Source organism: Myotis nattereri (genome assembly GCF_964212035.1).
Source record: "Myotis nattereri genome assembly, chromosome: 9".
Lineage (NCBI taxonomy): Eukaryota > Metazoa > Chordata > Mammalia > Chiroptera > Vespertilionidae > Myotis > Myotis nattereri.
The window spans coordinates 1,116,496-1,135,224 of NC_138084.1; the positions used below are offsets into that span (position 1 = coordinate 1,116,496).

Sequence of the window (18,729 nt, forward strand, 5' to 3'; positions counted from 1 at the left end):
TGTCTGGTGCACTCAGAGCTGTGAATGACACATGGCACCAGGTCCGCCACACCCTCCCCCTCCCCACTGGCTGCTCTGTGTTCAAATGCCCTGACGGGCGTCCCCAAGGGCGCCTGGCCCTTTGGTCCCTGGGAGTGAAGGGATGGCTTCCGCCCCACCTGCTCCCTCCGGGCCCCTCCCCCCCTCTCTGCAAAGACACCTGTGGCGATGCCACCTGAGGGACAGGGACCGTCCCAGCACCAACCACTCTCAGCACTGCAGGGTCTAGTGACCACCCTGATTTCCCTCAGACGCGTCAGGGACAGGAAGTCGCCGTGACCACCGCTGCCCTCACCTCGTCCCAGTACATAGTGCAGGGAGCGTGGCGCACACTCAGGAGAAGTTTTTAGTGTCTGCTCATCTGTGTCACTTCAGCCCGTGCTCACCCCCACCAGCCCGGCTCTCATCCTCCGTCCTCTTCTTGGGAGTACTTTCCCCTAAAGCCACAGGGAATAAAAACATTATTCAGCCCGGCCCCGGCGGGGCTCAGTGGCTGAGTGTTGACCTATGAACCAGGAGGTCACAGTTCAATTCCTGGTTGGGGCACATGCCCGGGGTTGCAGGCTCGACCCCCAGCAGGGGGCTTGCAGGAGGCAGCCCATCAATGATTCTCTCTCATCATTGATGTTTCTATCTCTTTCTCCTTCTTCCTTCCTCTCTGAAATCAATAAAATTATATTTTAAAAAAACAACACACAAAACCAACATTATTCAGTAGCAATACCTGATGTCTTAAGACAGGACAGAATCCTCTGGAAGTCTTTGCCATCTGGGTCACCTCACCATGTGATGCGAGTCCCGCACAGTGTCTGCTGTGCGGGGTTCGAGACCAGCCCACATCCATAGATGGCCCCTCGACACCCCAGGGCCAAGCTGGAGCCACCCCTGGGTCCCACACGTCCAAAGTGGAGGGTCCCATGTCCTCAAGACAGGAGAGTCACCAGACACTGACCTCACATTCCTGACTCACAGGACCGTGTGCTGTAGAGGTTGACGCAGTGGAGCCAGGGCTGGGGGGGGCGGACGGAAGGGGGGCCAGGCACAGCCATCACCTCCTGCTGCTCCTCCTGCCACCTCCGGGGCCGCCATCCCTGACATCCCCAGATGGGTATCACTTAGTCGACAGCATGCCGAGCGGAGGGGAATGACAGCTGGCTTAGGATGTTGTAAAAATTGCATGGAAACCAGCTTCACCACAGCAGATTCGAAACTAAGACACTTTCCAGGTTCCTAAAATGATTGGTGGGTGTTAACTTTGACATGTATTACTCATTATCCCGGCCACTTAGCCACAGTGCGGGAAAGGGCTATACATGAGACAGAATTCTGGGTCCTGATCCCATCCCTGCCACTGGCCGGGCAGGTCCCTTCACCGGATCTGCCAAGTAAAGGAGCCGCAGGGCAAACCCCGAGCGCGGCTGCGCTGCCTGCCTGTCCTCCCCGGACGGCACCGCGGACGGAGGCACCTGCTAGTTCTCAAGGGAAGAACAGAAGGGCCGCTCTGAGTGATGCAGGGGAAGAGGCTCCTCCACTGTTAACGCACCTTCAGCAGCAGCCTGGGGGCAGAAGGGCCCGCCCGGGCTCCCAGGGACAGAGGCCGGCAGACAGGGGAGCCCAGGGCGCAGAAGTGCTGAGGTGGGTCCTGCAGGGCCTGTGGCCACACCTCGCTGAGCTGGAGACAGTGCCTGGGAAGAAGCGCCATGTCAGCAGTTGTTAGTACAGGAGGACTCACAGCTCCAATAAAAGGCCTGTGTAAAGTCTGGATGGATAATTCCCTTTCAATTTCTTAACAGCAAAACAAAACAGACATGAGAACAAAGAAGTAATGATAGGGGCAGAAATAGAGTATTTGGGGACCAGCTATAATTGTAAGAAATATTAATCCTGCTCTGTTACCCGTGATTGTTTTATTCTGATGAAAGGAGGCACATTCTAACTGCTGGGAGTTGCACTCGGTACCTGGGAGCTCACCTGGAAACGCAGCCCATCCTCCTCATCTGGGAGCTGCCTATCATCATGGGAAGATTAACAACCTTGTTGCAGAAACCAGAGCCAGACAGCCCTTTGCAAACCCCCAGCCTTTGCATACTCCCAGCCTTTGTATACCTGCAGGCCTTTGCACATCTCCAGCCTGCATTACCTGTGAACTGCCCATGTGGCATACCTTTTGCCTACTTCCCCGTGTAATCTTCATCCTTCTGCCCAGTATAAGCAGCTGGCATATGGTGGAGGCAGAGCAGATGTCTGTGGGTGACCTGCTGCTCTCCCCGCTGCCGGCAGTGTTGGGATAAATGCTCATATGACTCAACCCTGTCTCTGCTGAATTGGCTCAAGTCGTGACAGACAGCGTGGACCCACTGATTGTCTGATTACATATTCTGGCAACCACGAAGGGACGTAAGCGAGGGACTCCTCTGGGGTGGGTACTGGGGATCCTGCTGCCTGGACTGGGGGTTCCTGGGGCTGAGGCCTGGACTCTTATTTGCAGCACTGCCAGGTATGGTCCTGTTTTGAGTCCCAGCTGCAGCCTCGGCAATCCCGTCTCACCTAAGACCTAAGTTGGATCAAGCGTGTTTGTATGACAGGAGGAGGAATCCAGCGTGTTTGTACAGCAGGAGACGCAGTAGCTGCCTCTCTCTGGGCTTCTTTGTAAGGAAGTATGCACTGTGCATGGCGCCGAAGGTATTTTACTGCCTCTCGTCTGGGCGAGCCTGATCAGCTGTGTGGCAAGAGACCTCCGGTGGTCCTTGCCTGGTCTCCGAGCCCTTAGTCTGACCCACTCTGGGACGAGAGACATTGCTTTGCTTCAGTGGTTGTTTCTATGCAGGGCATCCTGAGGTTTCCGTGGCTGGACAGACAAGGGGCATGGTGAGAAGCTCTTGTCTGTGGGTTGTGCGCGTCGGTAAATATTGTACAGTGTCTCTGCTGTTGTTTTCTGTCTTTTGTTGTTTGGTTTGTTAAAGATGGGGCACATCCCACTCTGGGGAGCCCCCTGCTGGCGGCAGGCGGAACCCGTGGCAAGGATTGCAGGAACGTCCCAGCAGCTGCTCAGAGTTCTTACTCAGGGGACCCTCCACTGGAAACTCTTAGCTAGTGAGGGTTCTTGTCTGTCTGTAACCTAATTTTGGTTACTGATATGCTTTGCTTGCTCTATAGAATAGGATTTACAGAAGTACTGGCAGGAAAAATCAGGAGAAACAAAAATTGATTATGGGACTGAATGAACTGAAAATAATTATATAGCTTTTGTAACTTTTGTTAAAAGTATTGCTGATTCTTAAGCTTTGTTTTTCATATATAAGGAAGCATTTTGAAAGCAAATGGTAAATTATGTATTTTTTGCCCTACCTGATCCCTCCAGAATTTGGCAATTCTTAATCAGTTAAGTCACAGCAATACGTTCCTTTGCATGAATTCAGTAAGACCAGTTTCCAATTGCGGTTTTATTAACAAAGACTTAGGAATGTCATGTCTAACATGCCTGGACTCTGGATGTCCCCAGAAAGCTTTAAGGAATGAGGCCAATTAAAGCCCCTGGAGAAAGCTTGGTCCCCTGTTGGTCACCTGGTTCACGGCAGTCTTTCCAGGTAAAGCAGAAAGGCTGCTTTCCTGAGAAATGGCACGGAAGGAACCTCAAGACATCATTGGCGACCTCAACTCGAGGAATTCACCCAAGTCTACAGGTGTTGCAAGCAAGCCTGACGGCCGCTAGGTGGCTCAGCTTCTTTGCCTTGTAGGGCTAAGTAAAGCTAAATCATGAGATTCCAACAAAGCATTTTTTTAAAAGTCTATATGATCAATTCTTATTTTTATTGTGTTCATGCAAAGAATCAAGCTAAATTGTAACTAGACTTAATACAGTAAATAAATTGGTCTTAATGTGGCTCTTTAATAAAATGAGGGTGACTTTAGGGGGAAAAAATGTGTTTCAATAGGGAATTATTAGAACTGAAATGTTTTTTCCTTTCACCAGACTATTTGTTGTAATTCTTGCTATTCTAACTTTTGCCCAGTAATACTAAACTTTATAACATAGTTCGTCTCCACCAGATTACAAGCCCTACTTGTACTCAAGGAAACCACGTCTAGACAACATTGCCACCTCCTTCTGTGCCTAGGCCTCATCGTCCTTCTGACAGAGAGCAAGGATCTCTTGACTCTGAAACAAAACTTTGTTCCTCCTCAACATGAAGCAGTTTCAGAAGAGACTCTAGGCCCCTTCCCCATGAAAGATTTCAGAGCCCAGATCCTTGTGGGGAAGGTGTGGAGGCAGACAGAATGAGCAGAGCAAGGACGATGGGCAACCGGAGAAATGGACGGACCCTGAAACATGCTCTCACCACTCGCACCGCACTGACGCTGGCTGTGGAGGAACCTATGCAGACGGACCTTTACATTTTGCCTAGTGGGACAACTATTGCTAATATGTAAAAATGACTCTATTCATTTGGGAAGAAAGTCACATATGGGGACTTTTATGTGTTGGGACCCACTGTCTGGGGAAGGGTGCAGGGATGTCTTCTTTAAGTTGCTGCAGTGGCTTCCTGTGTGGGATGTCTTTTACTGGGTGTCCTAGTTATTATCTTCCAGTAGTAATAACTACAGTATGACTTGTTCTATCACTTCACCCTCCCTCATAGTAATGGACATACTAAGCTGCCGGCCGGCTAGTTTCTGATACGTGGGGTGACTGTTTACTCATATATCCCTGCCAACAACACCGAAGGGCCTTGTTCCTTAGCACAATTACAGTCTTTATGCCCCAGAAACATAACAGGGTCTGAACCAGAAGAGACCTTCTCATAGCTGTGGCACCAGACTGCAATGACCACCTCCCCCGGTGGAGCCCTGCTGACTATATTGCTTTAACCATCTTTGTTGTGCCAGTAATGGTAGCCCCCCCCCCTTTTTTTTAAATTGTTTTATTGCTTAAAGTATTACAAAGAGTATTACATATGTCTCCTTTTTTTTCCCCGCCCTTGACAATCCCCTGGCCTCCCCTACCCCGCAGTGTCTTATGTCCATTGGTTATGCTTATATGCATGCATACAAGTCCTTCGGTTGATCTCTTCCCCACCCCCCCCCCCTCACCCCCCAACCCTCCCCGGTCTTCCCGTAGTTTGACAGTCTGTTCGAGGCAGCTCTGCCTCTGTATCTATTTTTGTTCATAAGTTTATAATGGTCTTTATTATCCATAAATGAGATCATGTGGTATTTTTCCTTCATTGACTGGCTTATTTCACTTAGCATCATGCTCTCCAGTTCCATCCATGACGTTGCAAATGGTAAGAACTCCTTCTTTTTTACAGCAGCATAGTATTCCATCGTGTAGATGTACCACGGTTTGCTAATCCATTCATCTACTGATGGGCACGTAGGCTGTTTCCAGATCTTAGCTATGGTGAATTGTGCTGCTATAAACATAGGGATGCATATATCCTTTCTGATTGGTGTTTCTGTTTTCTTGGGATATATTCCTAGAAGTGGGATCACGGGGTCAAATGGGAGTCCCATTTTTAGTTTTTTGAGGAAACTCTATACTGTCTTCCATAGTGGCTGCACCAGTCTGCATTCCCACCAGCAGTGCAGGAGGGTTCCTTCTTCTCCACATCCTCTCCAGCACTTGCTGTTGATTTGTTGAGGATAGCCATTCTGACAGGTGTGAGATGGTACCTCATTGTTGTTTTGATTTGCATTTCTCGGATGATTAGTGACTGAGCATGTTTTCAAATGTCTCTTGACTTTCTGAATGTCCTCTTTTGAAAAGTGTCTATTTAAGTCCTTTGCCCATTTTTTGATTGGATTGTTTATCTTCCTTTTGTTAAGTTGTATGAGTTCCCTATAAATGTTGGAGATTAAACCCTTAATGGTGATATCGTTGGCAAATATGTTCTCCCATACAGTGGGCCTTCTTGTTATTTTGTTGATGGTTTCCTTTGCTGTGCAGAAGCTTTTTATTTTGATGTAGTCCCATTTGTTTATTTTCTCTTTAGTTTCCAATGCCCTAGGAGCTGTATCAGCGAAGAGATTGCTTTAGTGTATGTCTGAGATTTTGTTGCCTTTGGATTCTTCTAGTATTTTTATGGTTTCCCATCGTACATTTAAGTCCTTTATCCATTTTGAGTTTATTTTTGTGTATGGTGTAAGTTGGTGGTCTAGTTTCACTTTTTTGCATGTATCTGTCCAATTTTCCCAACAATGGTAGGCCCCTTAATGTAGAAGTGACCCAGCTAGCCTGTAGCAGGGTAAAGGCGCTGAATGCCACTTCCAGGGCTATACAGGGGATAAATCAAGAGCTGAGCCTGGTGAGGGACACAGTTCTAGAGAATTAGACAGCAATAGATTACTTACTGTTGCGGCATAACCATGATTGTGAGGAATTTAAAGGACTGTGCTGTCTTAATCTTTCTGACAATTCTAGATAGAAAACAACATTCAACAAATTAGGGAAACCATCTCCAAAGTAAAACACAAGGTTTGTTTTGTGTTTTTTATGGATTTGACTTAACCAACCTAACTTCCTGGCTACCTAACCTGTTTGGGATGTGGGAATTCTCTTAAATTTTCCTGTTTATTTTTTGTAGTCTGATAGCTTGCCGCTGTATTCAATCTCTTCCGATTTTGAGACCCTGTATTCCATCCCAAGAACTGCTATCAAGGCAGAAGCAAATGCAGTCTGGCAGGATGAGATTTTTCATCTAAAACAAATCTCATAGATATGAGATGGTAAAAACAGCAGTGGGGAAATGATAGGGACAGAAACAGAATACTGGAGACCAGCTATAATTTTAAGAAATATTAATCATGCTCTGTTAACCGTGATTGTTTCATTCTGATTAAAGAGGGCACATTCTAACCTGGCTGGGAGTTGCACTCATTACCTGGGAGCTCACCTGGAAATGCGGTCCCTCCTCCCCATCCCAGAGCTGCCTATTGTCATGGAAAGATTAACAACCTTGTTGCAGAAACCAGAGCTGACAGCCATTTGCATACTCCCGGCCTTTGCATACCCGCAGGCCTTTGCAAATCTCCAGCCTGCATTACTTGTGAACTGCCCATTTGGCATACCTTTTGCCTACTTCCCCATGTAATCTTCATCCTTCTACCCAGTATAAGCAGCTGGCTTATGGTGGGGGCAGATTTTTGTGGATGACCTGCTGCTCTCCCATACTGTCAGCAGGACTGGAATAAATGCTCATATATGATTCAACCCTGTCTCTGCTTAATTGGCTCAAGTAGTGACAGGCAGTGCAGACCCATTGATTGCCAAGTTACAATAATATGAAGTAACATGTTTATGCAATTATTTCATTAATTTAATTTCTAGTTAAATTATCATGGAGGGAAAAATAAGGGAAATGTACAGAATTTGTGCTGCTGTGAGGACATATTGACAAACGACTGAGCACATCACCCCGTGCCTCTCCGGGTCATGGCAATGGTCTCCGGGCTCCGTGCAGTTGGCAGTGCTAGGACAAGGCCGGGATGAAGTACTGGAGGGACACGTCCTCGTGGAGCAGGTCAAAGTGCACCATCTTGTGACTCACGATACCTGGGGACAGAAAACACCCATCACTATGGAGCCTCTGCGCACAGGGCTGCTCCCTGAATCCAGGACCCACTGAAGGTGACGTCTGCTCCAGGAACGCCCAGCCCCACAGGGATGGTCGGCGAAGGCAAGGTCAGGCACCGCCAGGTGAAGAGCAAACCTCAGGCGGAGGCACAGGGCAGATGGAGCGCCCCGGACGAGAAGTGATGGCAGAGCGATAGGACCCAGCAGCCAGGACCCATGACCACAAGACGTGGAAGACAGAAGCACTTCCAAGCAAAGTAAGTCTGCTCTCAGGGGCTGTGATGTCAGCGGCAAGGAGACAAGTCAGCCCTTCCTCAGGTACAGGGAATGAGCATGCTGCTGAGGTAGGTGTGCTGCCAAGGACGGGACGACCAGAGCCAAGGGAGGGGTCAAGAGGACACAGACGTCAGCTTGAGACACAGGAAGAAGCCTAGGCATCGTGAGGGGAACCTAAATCCAAGCCAGGTGGTGTCAGGGCTGCGCACATGTCAGCTCAGCTGTCAGGTCAGATTAACAGGACGGTCAGCGCATTCTTCCGTAGCCCCTCTCTGGGTGCAGACACCATGCCTGACGCCCGGTGAGACAGCACAGCCCCACCTCTGTTACCTCTGAACCCGGGGAAATCCCAATCATCTGCCGGCCCTGGAAAATCAGAGGCCACGTGACCCAGCCGCCATGCATTACGAGACCACAAACCAGCTGAGAGACCACAGGTGACTCAAGCGTGTGAAATGTGAAAACAATCACAGGCACACTCACTGCAGACGCCCCTGTGGGATTCACTTGTTGTCCAGCCAGAAACTGCAGGAACTTCCGGATGTCCACCTGCACCTCTGCCATCTGCTCTGGGCTGCGGTCCTCAGACTCGTTTTCAGAGGCTGAAATGACAGAAACATCTAGATGTAAAAGCAGACTGTTTGCTTAAATAAATGAGCTGCGTTACCCTGATGTTAGCATACTGGACAAATAGTGTGAGATGGAGATAGGACCCTTTGTTAAGCAAGAACTTATTAAATCCTGACTCTGAAATACTATGTCAATTTCCAGGAAATCTTAATTTCCAGGGCCTTGAAACATGACCCAATCTCCCCCTTTAGGTCAAAGGAGACGGCATCCCTTAGTACACGTGTATAGTTAATGCTTCGTACACTTATGGACGGCTAATCAAGGCCTCTCATTCCAGAGCGAAAAGAGTCCTTTCAACTACGGAAAGCATCAAGGTAAGAAAACCCTCTTTCTTGTTTATTAAAATGAACACAATGAGGCAGACCAGAAGACGTCCTCTCCCTCAGCATTGCCAAAGCTTTGACCACATGGGCCTCATCTCCCCACAGCACCCTCCACTCTGAAGGCCCAGCCCCAGAGCGATGCTAAAATGTGCACAGCAACCCTGGGGTGAGACAAACCAATTCTGAAAGTGGAAGGGCCCAGCATAACTGTCTGGGACACAGGCGTGACTAAAAGGGTTTCAGGTCACTAGCAAACGCATTCCCCAGGTCCTTGGCCTCTCCCCCTGCCCCCGTCCCACCCACACTGTGACTGCAGCACAGGCCTCCAATCCATCCATCAGCCGTGCTCACCACTCACTGAACTGATTCCGTGGCCTATCACCTCGCAGGAGACAGGCAATCTGCTCACCTGAGAAAAGTCTGCATTTGCTCATCTAGTCCTCTAAGTGTTAGAGACCCAAGGAGGAGGAAAGGAGAAACGTCATCTACCTTCCAACTGTGCTCCAGGTGGGAACTTGCCACCTTTAGTCGCAGAAACAGGGATTTAAGAGCTGGGATGGCGCCATGTTTCCAGACCCTGAGCCCACCCTCCAGCCAGGCACACTCATGCCCAGGAGGCCTGTCTCTCCACGCCACTGTCCATCCCAGCAGCACGTAAGCCAGCCTATCGCCTGTCTCCCCAAGCATAAAACAGTCTCCCGAATTTCACCCTCTTCCCGTTCATTCAGAGGCCTCAGTAAGGTGTGAAACAACTTTTCAGAAGCAAAACACAATCTACCAGAAAACCTACCTGATGGCGGATTCCCAAGATCTTTAAAATGAGTTGTAACACACACTAGTTCCGACTATTTTCAGGTTCAAGTCTCCATTGAGGTTTGCTTCAATAATCTGCAAGTGGAATATTTCACAAAGTCTTAAAAAAGAAAAGAAAAGAAAAAAAATAATAATAATAAAGTAAAAATCCACCACAATCATCAGCTTCCATACCAGGTGACGAGGGAGCCTACAAACCCCCAGCTCCCTCCTGACAGCACCAGGACCCGCATGGCATGGCAACAGAGAGAAGACAGGCCAGAGGACAGGGACTCGAACACCCCGCAGGGAGGAGCCCTCAGAGCAGAGACCTCGGCGGGGACAGGTGAACAGGTGGAGGCAGGTGGGCAAGGCCTGGGTGGCTGGCTCCCTCAGGAGAAACGCCGGGAGAAGTCACAGGGAAGGGGACGGCACCCTGGGTTATGAGGGGAGGGAACGAGGGAGCGAGCTCAGAGGTCCCGCAGGGGAGGCTCCGAGTGCTCCGGGCCTCGATCGTGGCTCCTGCTGGCTCAGCCCTGCACAGAGAATCACGGGTCCCTAGACGGCTGCCCTGCCTCCCTCAGGCTTGGAAGCCCTCCCGAGGCCCCCAGGGCGTCCCCAGAGGAAGCTCCCAAGCTGACGACAGCCCTATGGTAGGCAGGCGCGGGAGCACATGTCAGCACGGCTCTCACTGCTTCGCCCGAAGCCAACTGTCAATTAAATGAGCTCTGAGACTAAGCCCTGAAAGAAAACTACTCTTAACTGGCTGTCACCGGCCGGACATCGCTCCTCACCGACAGGGCAGCGTCCCTCTGTGACCCACACCGGTGCCTGCGGCCACCACCCGGCAGGAACGCCAAGGGCTTCCAGGGCAGTCAGTTGCACGGCCGTCCCTGGGCGGACATTCGCTCTCCGCCGCATTCCTGCCACGCCGGGCTGACTGAGGGTCTTACGGGAACAGCCGGCACAGGCCCGTTCCTCCCGGAGCAGCCTTCAGAAAGGAGCATCCTTTCCAACCAGCAGAGCAAAGCCGTGCTGACATCGGGGACTAATGACGCCGCCGGGCACGTGGGAGCCACGGGCTGCCATCACTCCCATCAGCGTCTGGGGCGGTGGCTCCTCAGGTTCCTCCACGGCCTCCTGGGAGCGACCTTCACGGACGTCGGGTCAGTGCGGCTGCTGCTCGACACAGACACCGTGGAGGAACCCGCGGGCCTGAGGCGGAGAAGCCGGCCGGCCACGCCGCGTGGGTGCTCTCCGTTCCCACGGAGCCATCGCACGCACGGTGTGCAGGTCACGGGGCACCTGCCCTGCGGCCCCGCTGCCATGACCCCCCTCCCCTGCTGCGGCCACTGCCCGGCCGGGCCCCTCCTCACCAGCTCCATGGACACCGTCCCGAGGGGAAGTGCTGGTGGGTCCGCCTGACCTTCAAGGCCCGGGCGTTCTGCGCGGTGTTCAGGGCGCGGGAGCGGTTCTCGGCCGCGAGCTCCACGTAGATGGCATCGTTGTCCTCGGAGACAGGACAGTTCCTTCCACCTGGAACTCGCTGAAGAAGTTCTCCACATGCTGACTCCGCGCCCACCGGGTCGGCCAGGATGGAGTTGAGCGCCTGCGGGCGGATGTGCAGGGTGCAGGGCGGGGGAGCTTGGCCACCAGGCAGCTGCCGCCTGCGGGGGGGGGGGGGGGGGGGCGCGGGTCATGCGCGAGGGCCAGGGGCACGCGGGTGGGGTGAGGACACTGAGGCTCCCAGGGCAGCAGCTCGGCCCCCGAGAACCGCCTGTGCCGGGTTAGGGCCGCCCCGGGACCAGTCCGATCCCAAACCAGCTGGGGGTCCACTTACCACGGCCCGCCCCCAGCCCCTCAGCCCCCAGCCCCGACCCTCAGCCCCTCAGCCCCTCAGCCCCTCAGCCCCCAGCCCCGACCCTCAGCCCCTCAGCCCCCAGCCCTCAGCCCCCAGCCCCCAGCCCCTCAGCTCCCAGCCCCTCAGCCCCCAGCCCCTCAGCCCCCAGCCCCTCAGCCCCCAGCCCCTCAGCTCCCAGCCCCCAGCCCCCAGCCCCTCAGCCCCCAGCCCCCAGCCCCCAGCCCCCCAGCCCCTCAGCCCCTCAGCTCCCAGCCCCTCAGCCCCCAGCCCCCCAGCCCCTCAGCCCCTCAGCCCCCAGCCCCTCAGCCCCCAGCCCCTCAGCCCCCAGCCCCTCAGCCCCCAGCCCCCCAGCCCCTCAGCCCCCAGCCCCCCAGCCCCTCAGCCCCTCAGCTCCCAGCCCCTCAGCCCCCAGCCCCCCAGCCCCTCAGCCCCCAGCCCCCCAGCCCCTCAGCCCCTCAGCCCCCAGCCCCTCAGCCCCCAGCCCCTCAGCCCCCAGCCCCTCAGCCCCCAGCCCCCCAGCCCCTCAGCCCCCCAGACCCTCAGCCCCCAGACCCTCAGCTCCCAGCCCCTCAGCCCCCAGCCCCCCAGCCCCTCAGCCCCCAGCCCCTCAGCCCCCAGCCCCTCAGCCCCCAGCCCCTCAGCCCCTCAGCCCCTCAGCCCCCAGCCCCCAGCCCCTCAGCTCCCAGCCCCTCAGCCCCCAGCCCCTCAGCCCCTCAGCCCCTCAGCCCCCAGCCCCCAGCCCCTCAGCTCCCAGCCCCTCAGCCCCTCAGCCCCCAGCCCCTCAGCCCCTCAGCCCCCAGCCCCCAGCCCCTCAGCCCCCAGCCCCTCAGCCCCTCAGCCCCTCAGCCCCCAGCCCCTCAGTCCCTCAGCCCCTCAGCCCCCAGCCCCCAGCCCCTCAGCCCCTCAGCCCCCAGCCCCCAGCCCCTCAGCCCCCAGCCCCTCAGCCCCTCAGCCCCCAGCCCCTCAGCCCCTCAGCCCCCAGCCCCTCAGCCCCTCAGCCCCCAGCCCCCAGCCCCTCAGCCCCCAGCCCCTCAGCCCCTCAGCCCCTCAGCCCCCAGCCCCTCAGCCCCTCAGCCCCTCAGCCCCCAGCCCCCAGCCCCTCAGCCCCCAGCCCCTCAGCCCCTCAGCCCCCAGCCCCCAGCCCCTCAGCCCCCAGCCCCTCAGCCCCCAGCCCTCAGCCCCTGAGCCCCTGAGCCCCTGAGCCCCCCAGCCCCTCAGCCCCCAGCCCCTCAGCCCCCAGTCCCCCAGCCCCTCAGCCCCTCAGCTCCCAGCCCCTCAGCTCCCAGCCCCTCAGCCCCAGGGAAGCCCTCCGCGCGCCCCTCCGCCGTCGGCCCGCCCTTCCCTCGCTCCCTCCACACCCCGGGCGGCCGCGACCCGCTCACGCGTGAAGTGGTTGAGACAGGCTGCGTCCGCAATCTTGGCGCGAAACTTTATGGAGCCCGGGAGACCTGTGGCGGCGGACTGGAGTCCCGCCCTCAGCGTCCCTTCCTCAGAGTCCTCCCCTCAGCTTCCGGCCCTCAGCGTCCCACCCTCGGCGTCCGGCCGGAAACGCCAGCCCGCGCCCCTTGGTTCCGCCCTGGGTGGGGAGGCGGCGGAGGCTCTGCGTTAGAATGCGGGATCCTCAGCCCCAGGTGTGAGTAGGGGTTCCAGCGTTAAAGAACCTTGACACCGACGGCCACTTGTTTTTTTAACTATATTTTTACTGATTTCAGAGAGAAGGGAGGCGGAGAGAGAAACATCAATGATGAGAATCATGGATCGGCCGCCTCCTGCAGCCCACACTGGGGATGGAGCCCGCAACCCGGGCCGGTGCCCTGACCCGGAATCCAACCCTGACCTCCTGGTTCCTAGGTCAACGCTCAGCCCCTGAGCAACACCAGCCGGGCCTATTGCCACTTTTATTAAAATATCAAAAAACAATGGTTCATTTGTAAAGGATTAAATAAAATGCTCAGATGCACGCATCTGCTGCAGGCAGCTTTAGACCCCACTCAGCCCTGTAGCCACCCTGGATTATGGTTTTAAATTTAAAATTTTAAGGGTAGTAAAGACAGGATTTTAAAGAACAGTGACGTTAAGTGATAATTCTGCAATTTGTCTCATGATGAATTTCACTGGATCCTGTTAAAGTTCTTACAGCATAAATAATAGAAATGATGTAGACTTTAGCCGGAACCGGTTTGGCTCGGTGGATAGAGCGTCGGCCTGCGGACTGAAAGGTCCCAGGTTCGATTCCGGTCAAGGGCATGTACCTGGGTTGCAGGCACATCCCCAGTGGGAGATGTGCAGGAGGCAGCTGATCGATGTTTCTCTCTCATCGATGTTTCTCCTTTCTTCTCTGTAAAAAATCAATAAAATATATTTAAAAAATTAAAGAAAAAAGAAATGATGTAGACTTTAAAAAGTAAAACAAGCCCCAGCTGGTTTGACTTATTGCAGTGGTTCTCAACCTGTGGGTCGCCACCCTTTCATACGGGTCGCCTAAGACCATCGGAAAACACATATATAATTACATATTGTTTTGTGATGAATCACTATGCTTTAATGATGTTCAATTTGTAACAATGAAATTGGGGGTCACCACAACATGAGGAACTGTATTAAAGGGTCGCGGCATTAGGAAGGTTGAGAACCACTGGCTTAGAGGCTAGAACATTGACCTGTGGACTGAAGGGTTCGATTTCGGCCAAGGGCATGGATCTTGGTTGCAGGCTCATCCCCAGCCGTGGTTGGGGCGCATGTGAGAGGCAACCAATCGATGTGTCTCTCTCACATTGTAATGTTTCTCTCTGTCTCTCCCCCTTCCTTCCACTCTCTAAAATTCTATGGAAAAAAATCAAAATAAAATTCAATGGAAAAAAATCCTCGGATTAACAAAAAAAAAAAAAAAGAAAGACCATGAAATAATACATCTTTTTCTAGACAAATTCATTTGTTAATGTTCCAACAACATGGTTCATCCTCAAAAGCGAAACCATCACCAGGAGATTGAAACCACTTTCACAGTTTTTATTAGTAAAATTCATTCACTTTTTACGGGCAAGTGTGAACCCTCTATTCGATTTCTACACATGCAGAAGATCTAAGGGAGAAGAACACGAGTATTCCGGACCCGTGGTCGTGGCCGTGGGCACCAGACCCTCTAGCCGTGGCCCCCGGGGCTGCCGTGGACCCAGAATCTGTACAAACACGTGTACTTCGGATGTCCCCAGTTGCTGAGGATTGTAAGTTTCACACACAATAAGGGCTCAGACACTTCATGCTGGAAAAAAAGAGAAAATTAATGGCTTATCAAGAAACCCATCTCAAAGGGTCCTAAGGAATTCGGTTGTAATGGGCAAGAAACTCTTTCCTGCATTAAGTGCAATCACACAGGCTCTAACGCAGCGGTTCTCAACCTTCCTGATGCCGCGACCCTTTAACACAGCCCTCTGTCCTCCTGTCCTGGGCCTCCGGCAAAGGTGGGTGCCCCCCCCCCCATCCATGTGATGAGGCAACAAAGTGGGTCCGTCCCCTGAAGCTGGGAGTGGCCACCTTTCCAAGGAGAACCCCACCCGTGACGCTCCCGCGGTGCCCAGCAGGGACCTGGGGCCGGTCAGGCGGGAGGCCCTCCTCCCCACGGGGGCCGTGGGCAGCTTTGCTCAATGGGCTGGCAGGCGAGGAGCCCCAGCTGCCAGCAAGGCCGCGGGCACGCAGCTTGAGGGGTGTCGGGTCAGAGCAGCCCAGGCTCCAAGAGGAGGTGGCACGTGTGGGCTCTCCAAGGCGCTAAGGGCTGATGGGATCGGCTGATAAGGCTATGGCCTTGCCCTGGGTGCGACGCTGCATTGCTGTTCTCAAGGTCCCGGGGACGGGCTGTTCCCCACCTGCGGGGCCCAGCGCCCCGAGCTAATCGTTAACCGGCGGCGGGACGTTGACTCTCTCTGTCTCACTCACATGTGTACATGGAGCTAAACATGCATCCACTCAAAATTCACCGCCTTCGCCAGCTGCAAGCGCACGGCTCGGGCGTGAAGCACAGTCACGCTGTGGTTGCGGCCGTCACCGCCACCCTCTCCAGAACTTTCCATCCTCCCAAACTGAAGCTCTGTCCCCATTCAACACTCCCTCCTCCCCACGCCCGGCACCACCATCCGCCTCCTTGGGGGCCTCGGACGAGTGGGTCACACAGGCTCTGTCCCTCTGGGTCTGGCTAACGGTGCTTAGCTTCAAGCCTGGACGTCCCCGTGGTGTAGCATCCAGGTCCTTGCTTCCTAAGGTGAATGATCTCTGTCTTCTTTAGAGCCCGGTATGAACCCTTCTCTCTTTTCCATCGACTTCCCCAACCCTCCCCCAGCGGCCCTCCCCCAGCGGCCCTCCCCCAGCGGCCCTCCCCCAGCGGCCCTGCCCCAGCGGCCCTCCCCCAGCAGCCCTCCCCCAGCGGCCCTCACCCAGCAGCCCTGCCCCAGCAGCCCTCCCCCAGCGGCCCTCCCCCAGCAGCCCTGCCCCAGCGGCCCTCCCCCAGCGGCCCTCCCCCAGCGGCCCTCCCCCAGCGGCCCTGCCCCAGCGGCCCTCACCCAGCAGCCCTCCCCCAGCAGCCCTCCCCCAGCAGCCCTGCCCCAGCGGCCCTCCCCCAGCGGCCCTCCCCCAGCAGCCCTGCCCCAGCGGCCCTCCCCCAGCGGCCCTCCCCCAGCAGCCCTCCCCCAGCGGCCCTCACCCAGCAGCCCTGCCCCAGCGGCCCTCACCCAGCAGCCCTCCCCATCCCTCACTGCCAAGGCCCAAGCTGACAGCAGGTGCTGCTGGGAGCGGGGCAGGGGGTGTGGGCAGCGGCCAGGAGCCCCGGAGGCTCGGGGCCAATCGTGTGAAGCGAGAGCCCAGGGGGGCTGTTCCCCGAGAGCCACAGACGTGGGGACATGGGGACACGGGCCAGCTAGCAGGACGGTGGTGTGGGGGGTGGGAATGTTGGGGACCAGAGGCGGGGAGGGAGTGGATGGGAGCAAGTGCGGTGTTGGGGTCTGCGGACAGGGCTGGGAGGGGAGGAGAGTTTTCAGCCTCAGGAGAAACCCAAGTTCCTCCCGGGAAAGTGTGGCTCTGCCAGGGAGACACGGAGGCACCGAGGGGCATGGTTCTGAGAGGATTTCTGACGTGGCTGTGGGACCTCGGAGGCAGGACATTATCTGTGAGGGATTTCCAAGCGAAACCTTTGGAAGTGGCCCAGAACTCCAGAGAGGACTGGCCTGCGTGCCACAGCGGCCCACCCATTCCTCCTCTCCTCCTGCTCTCACCTGCTCACCTCTCTCCTCCCACAGGCCCAGCCCGGCGCCCAGCCTCCTCCCCAGCCTCCTCCCCAGCCTCCTCCCCAGCCCGGCGCCCAGCCTCCTCCCCCAGCCTCCTCCCCAGCCTCCTCCCCAGGCCCAGGCCCAGCCCAGCGCCCAGCCTCCTCCCCAGCCTCCTCCCCCAGCCTCCTCCCCAGCCTCCTCCCCAGCCTCCTCCCCCAGCCTCCTCCCCAGCCTCCTCCCCAGCCTCCTCCCCCAGCCTCCTCCCCCAGCCTCCTCCCCAGCCTCCTCCCCCAGCCTCCTCCCCCAGCCTCCTCCCCAGCCTCCTCCCCAGGCCCAGGCCCAGCCCGGCGCCCAGCCTCCTCCCCAGCCTCCTCCCCAGGCCCAGGCCCAGCCCGGCGCCCAGCCTCCTCCCCAGCCTCCTCCCCAGCCTCCTCCCCAGCCTCCTCCCCCAGCCTCCTCCCCAGCCTCCTCCCCAGCCTCCTCCCCCAGCCTCCTCCCCCAGCCTCCTCCCCAGCCTCCTCCCCAGCCTCCTCCCCCAGCCTCCTCCCCAGCCTCCTCCCCAGCCTCCTCCCCAGGCCCAGGCCCAGCCCGGCGCCCAGCCTCCTCCCCAGCCTCCTCCCCAGCCTCCTCCCCAGGCCCAGGCCCAGCCCGGCGCCCAGCCTCCTCCCCAGCCTCCTCCCCAGCCTCCTCCCCAGGCCCAGGCCCAGCCCGGCGCCCAGCCTCCTCCCCCAGCCTCCTCCCCAGCCTCCTCCCCAGGCCCAGGCCCAGCCCGGCGCCCAGCCTCCTCCCCAGCCTCCTCCCCAGGCCCAGGCCCAGCCCGGCGCCCAGCCTCCTCCCCAGCCTCCTCCCCAGCCTCCTCCCCCAGCCTCCTCCCCAGCCTCCTCCCCAGCCTCCTCCCCCAGCCTCCTCCCCCAGCCTCCTCCCCAGCCTCCTCCCCAGCCTCCTCCCCAGGCCCAGGCCCAGCCCGGCGCCCAGCCTCCTCCCCAGCCTCCTCCCCAGCCTCCTCCCCAGGCCCAGGCCCAGCCCGGCGCCCAGCCTCCTCCCCAGCCTCCTCCCCCAGCCTCCTCCCCAGGCCCAGGCCCAGCCCGGCGCCCAGCCTCCTCCCCAGCCTCCTCCCCAGGCCCAGGCCCAGGCCCAGTTTCTGGCAGCGCTGGCCCCTCTTATCAAAGCCGTTCCCAGCGCTGTTATCAGCAGCTGCTGAGCGTTCACAGGGCACAGAGTCCACCCGGAGGGTCCACCCAGGAGATGGGGACGACCTTGGCACCCCCGTCCCCAGCCTCAGGACCCTTCCCCAGGCTGCTGAGGGCAGAACCGAGGCGACACCGCTCCTCCCACGCCACCTGCCCGCTGTCTCTGACCCCCGCCCCTCGGTCCCTTTGACAAAAGGAAAAGGTCATGGTCAGCGGTGCTGAGTGACGTGCAGGCAGACTGAAGGGGGCTTAGAAAGGGGGTGCTCTTGGGGACCCCAGAAGACACAGTGAGGGGCTGCCCACAGAGCAGGGGCGGCGACGATGACTGCTGCCTGGAAGGCCAGGCACGTGCATTCCAGCTTCACTCTCCCCTCTGTGCAGAGCGGACATGGAGGCAGAGAGGTTAAGGGACTTGTCCCAAGCGGCCCCGCGACCGGGTGGTAGAGCCAGGCTGTGATCTGGGCAGTTCAGTGTCGGAGATCGTGCTCTTGACCGTGGGCGGCACTTCGTCTCCCTCCACCTAGAAAGCCTTCCCTCGCCGCTGCCTTCAGAATTCAACCGAGTTGCGAGCCGGCCACCTCCTCCAAGCAGTCCCCCTGCTCTGCAGTTACCTGCTCACAGCCGTGCCCGCTGCCACACCCCACGGGTCCTCAGGCAACCTTAACCAAATAAAGGAAAGAGAAAACCAAAGGTCGCAGGCAGAGCCCATAAAGGGGCCACTCACTGGGTTTGGGAGCTACAGCACCTGGGTCTGGGCATGGACGGGGCTGGACAGCCTCCCTAGGACTTG

The 18,729-nt window shown here is 56.8% G+C and overlaps 1 pseudogene across 1 annotated transcript; it reads right to left on the reverse strand.

Annotated features, from left to right (window-relative positions):
• Positions 1–6,625: 6,625 nt before the first annotated feature.
• LOC308524718 (checkpoint protein HUS1-like) lies at positions 6,626–15,561 on the reverse strand (annotated as a pseudogene). Its single transcript has 6 exons — positions 15,469–15,561; positions 12,877–12,922; positions 11,060–11,300; positions 9,632–9,729; positions 8,368–8,490; positions 6,626–7,591 (listed from the first exon to the last, which is right to left on the reverse strand). The product of its transcript is annotated as a checkpoint protein HUS1-like (transcript).
• Between the last annotated feature and the right edge of the window lie 3,168 nt (positions 15,562–18,729).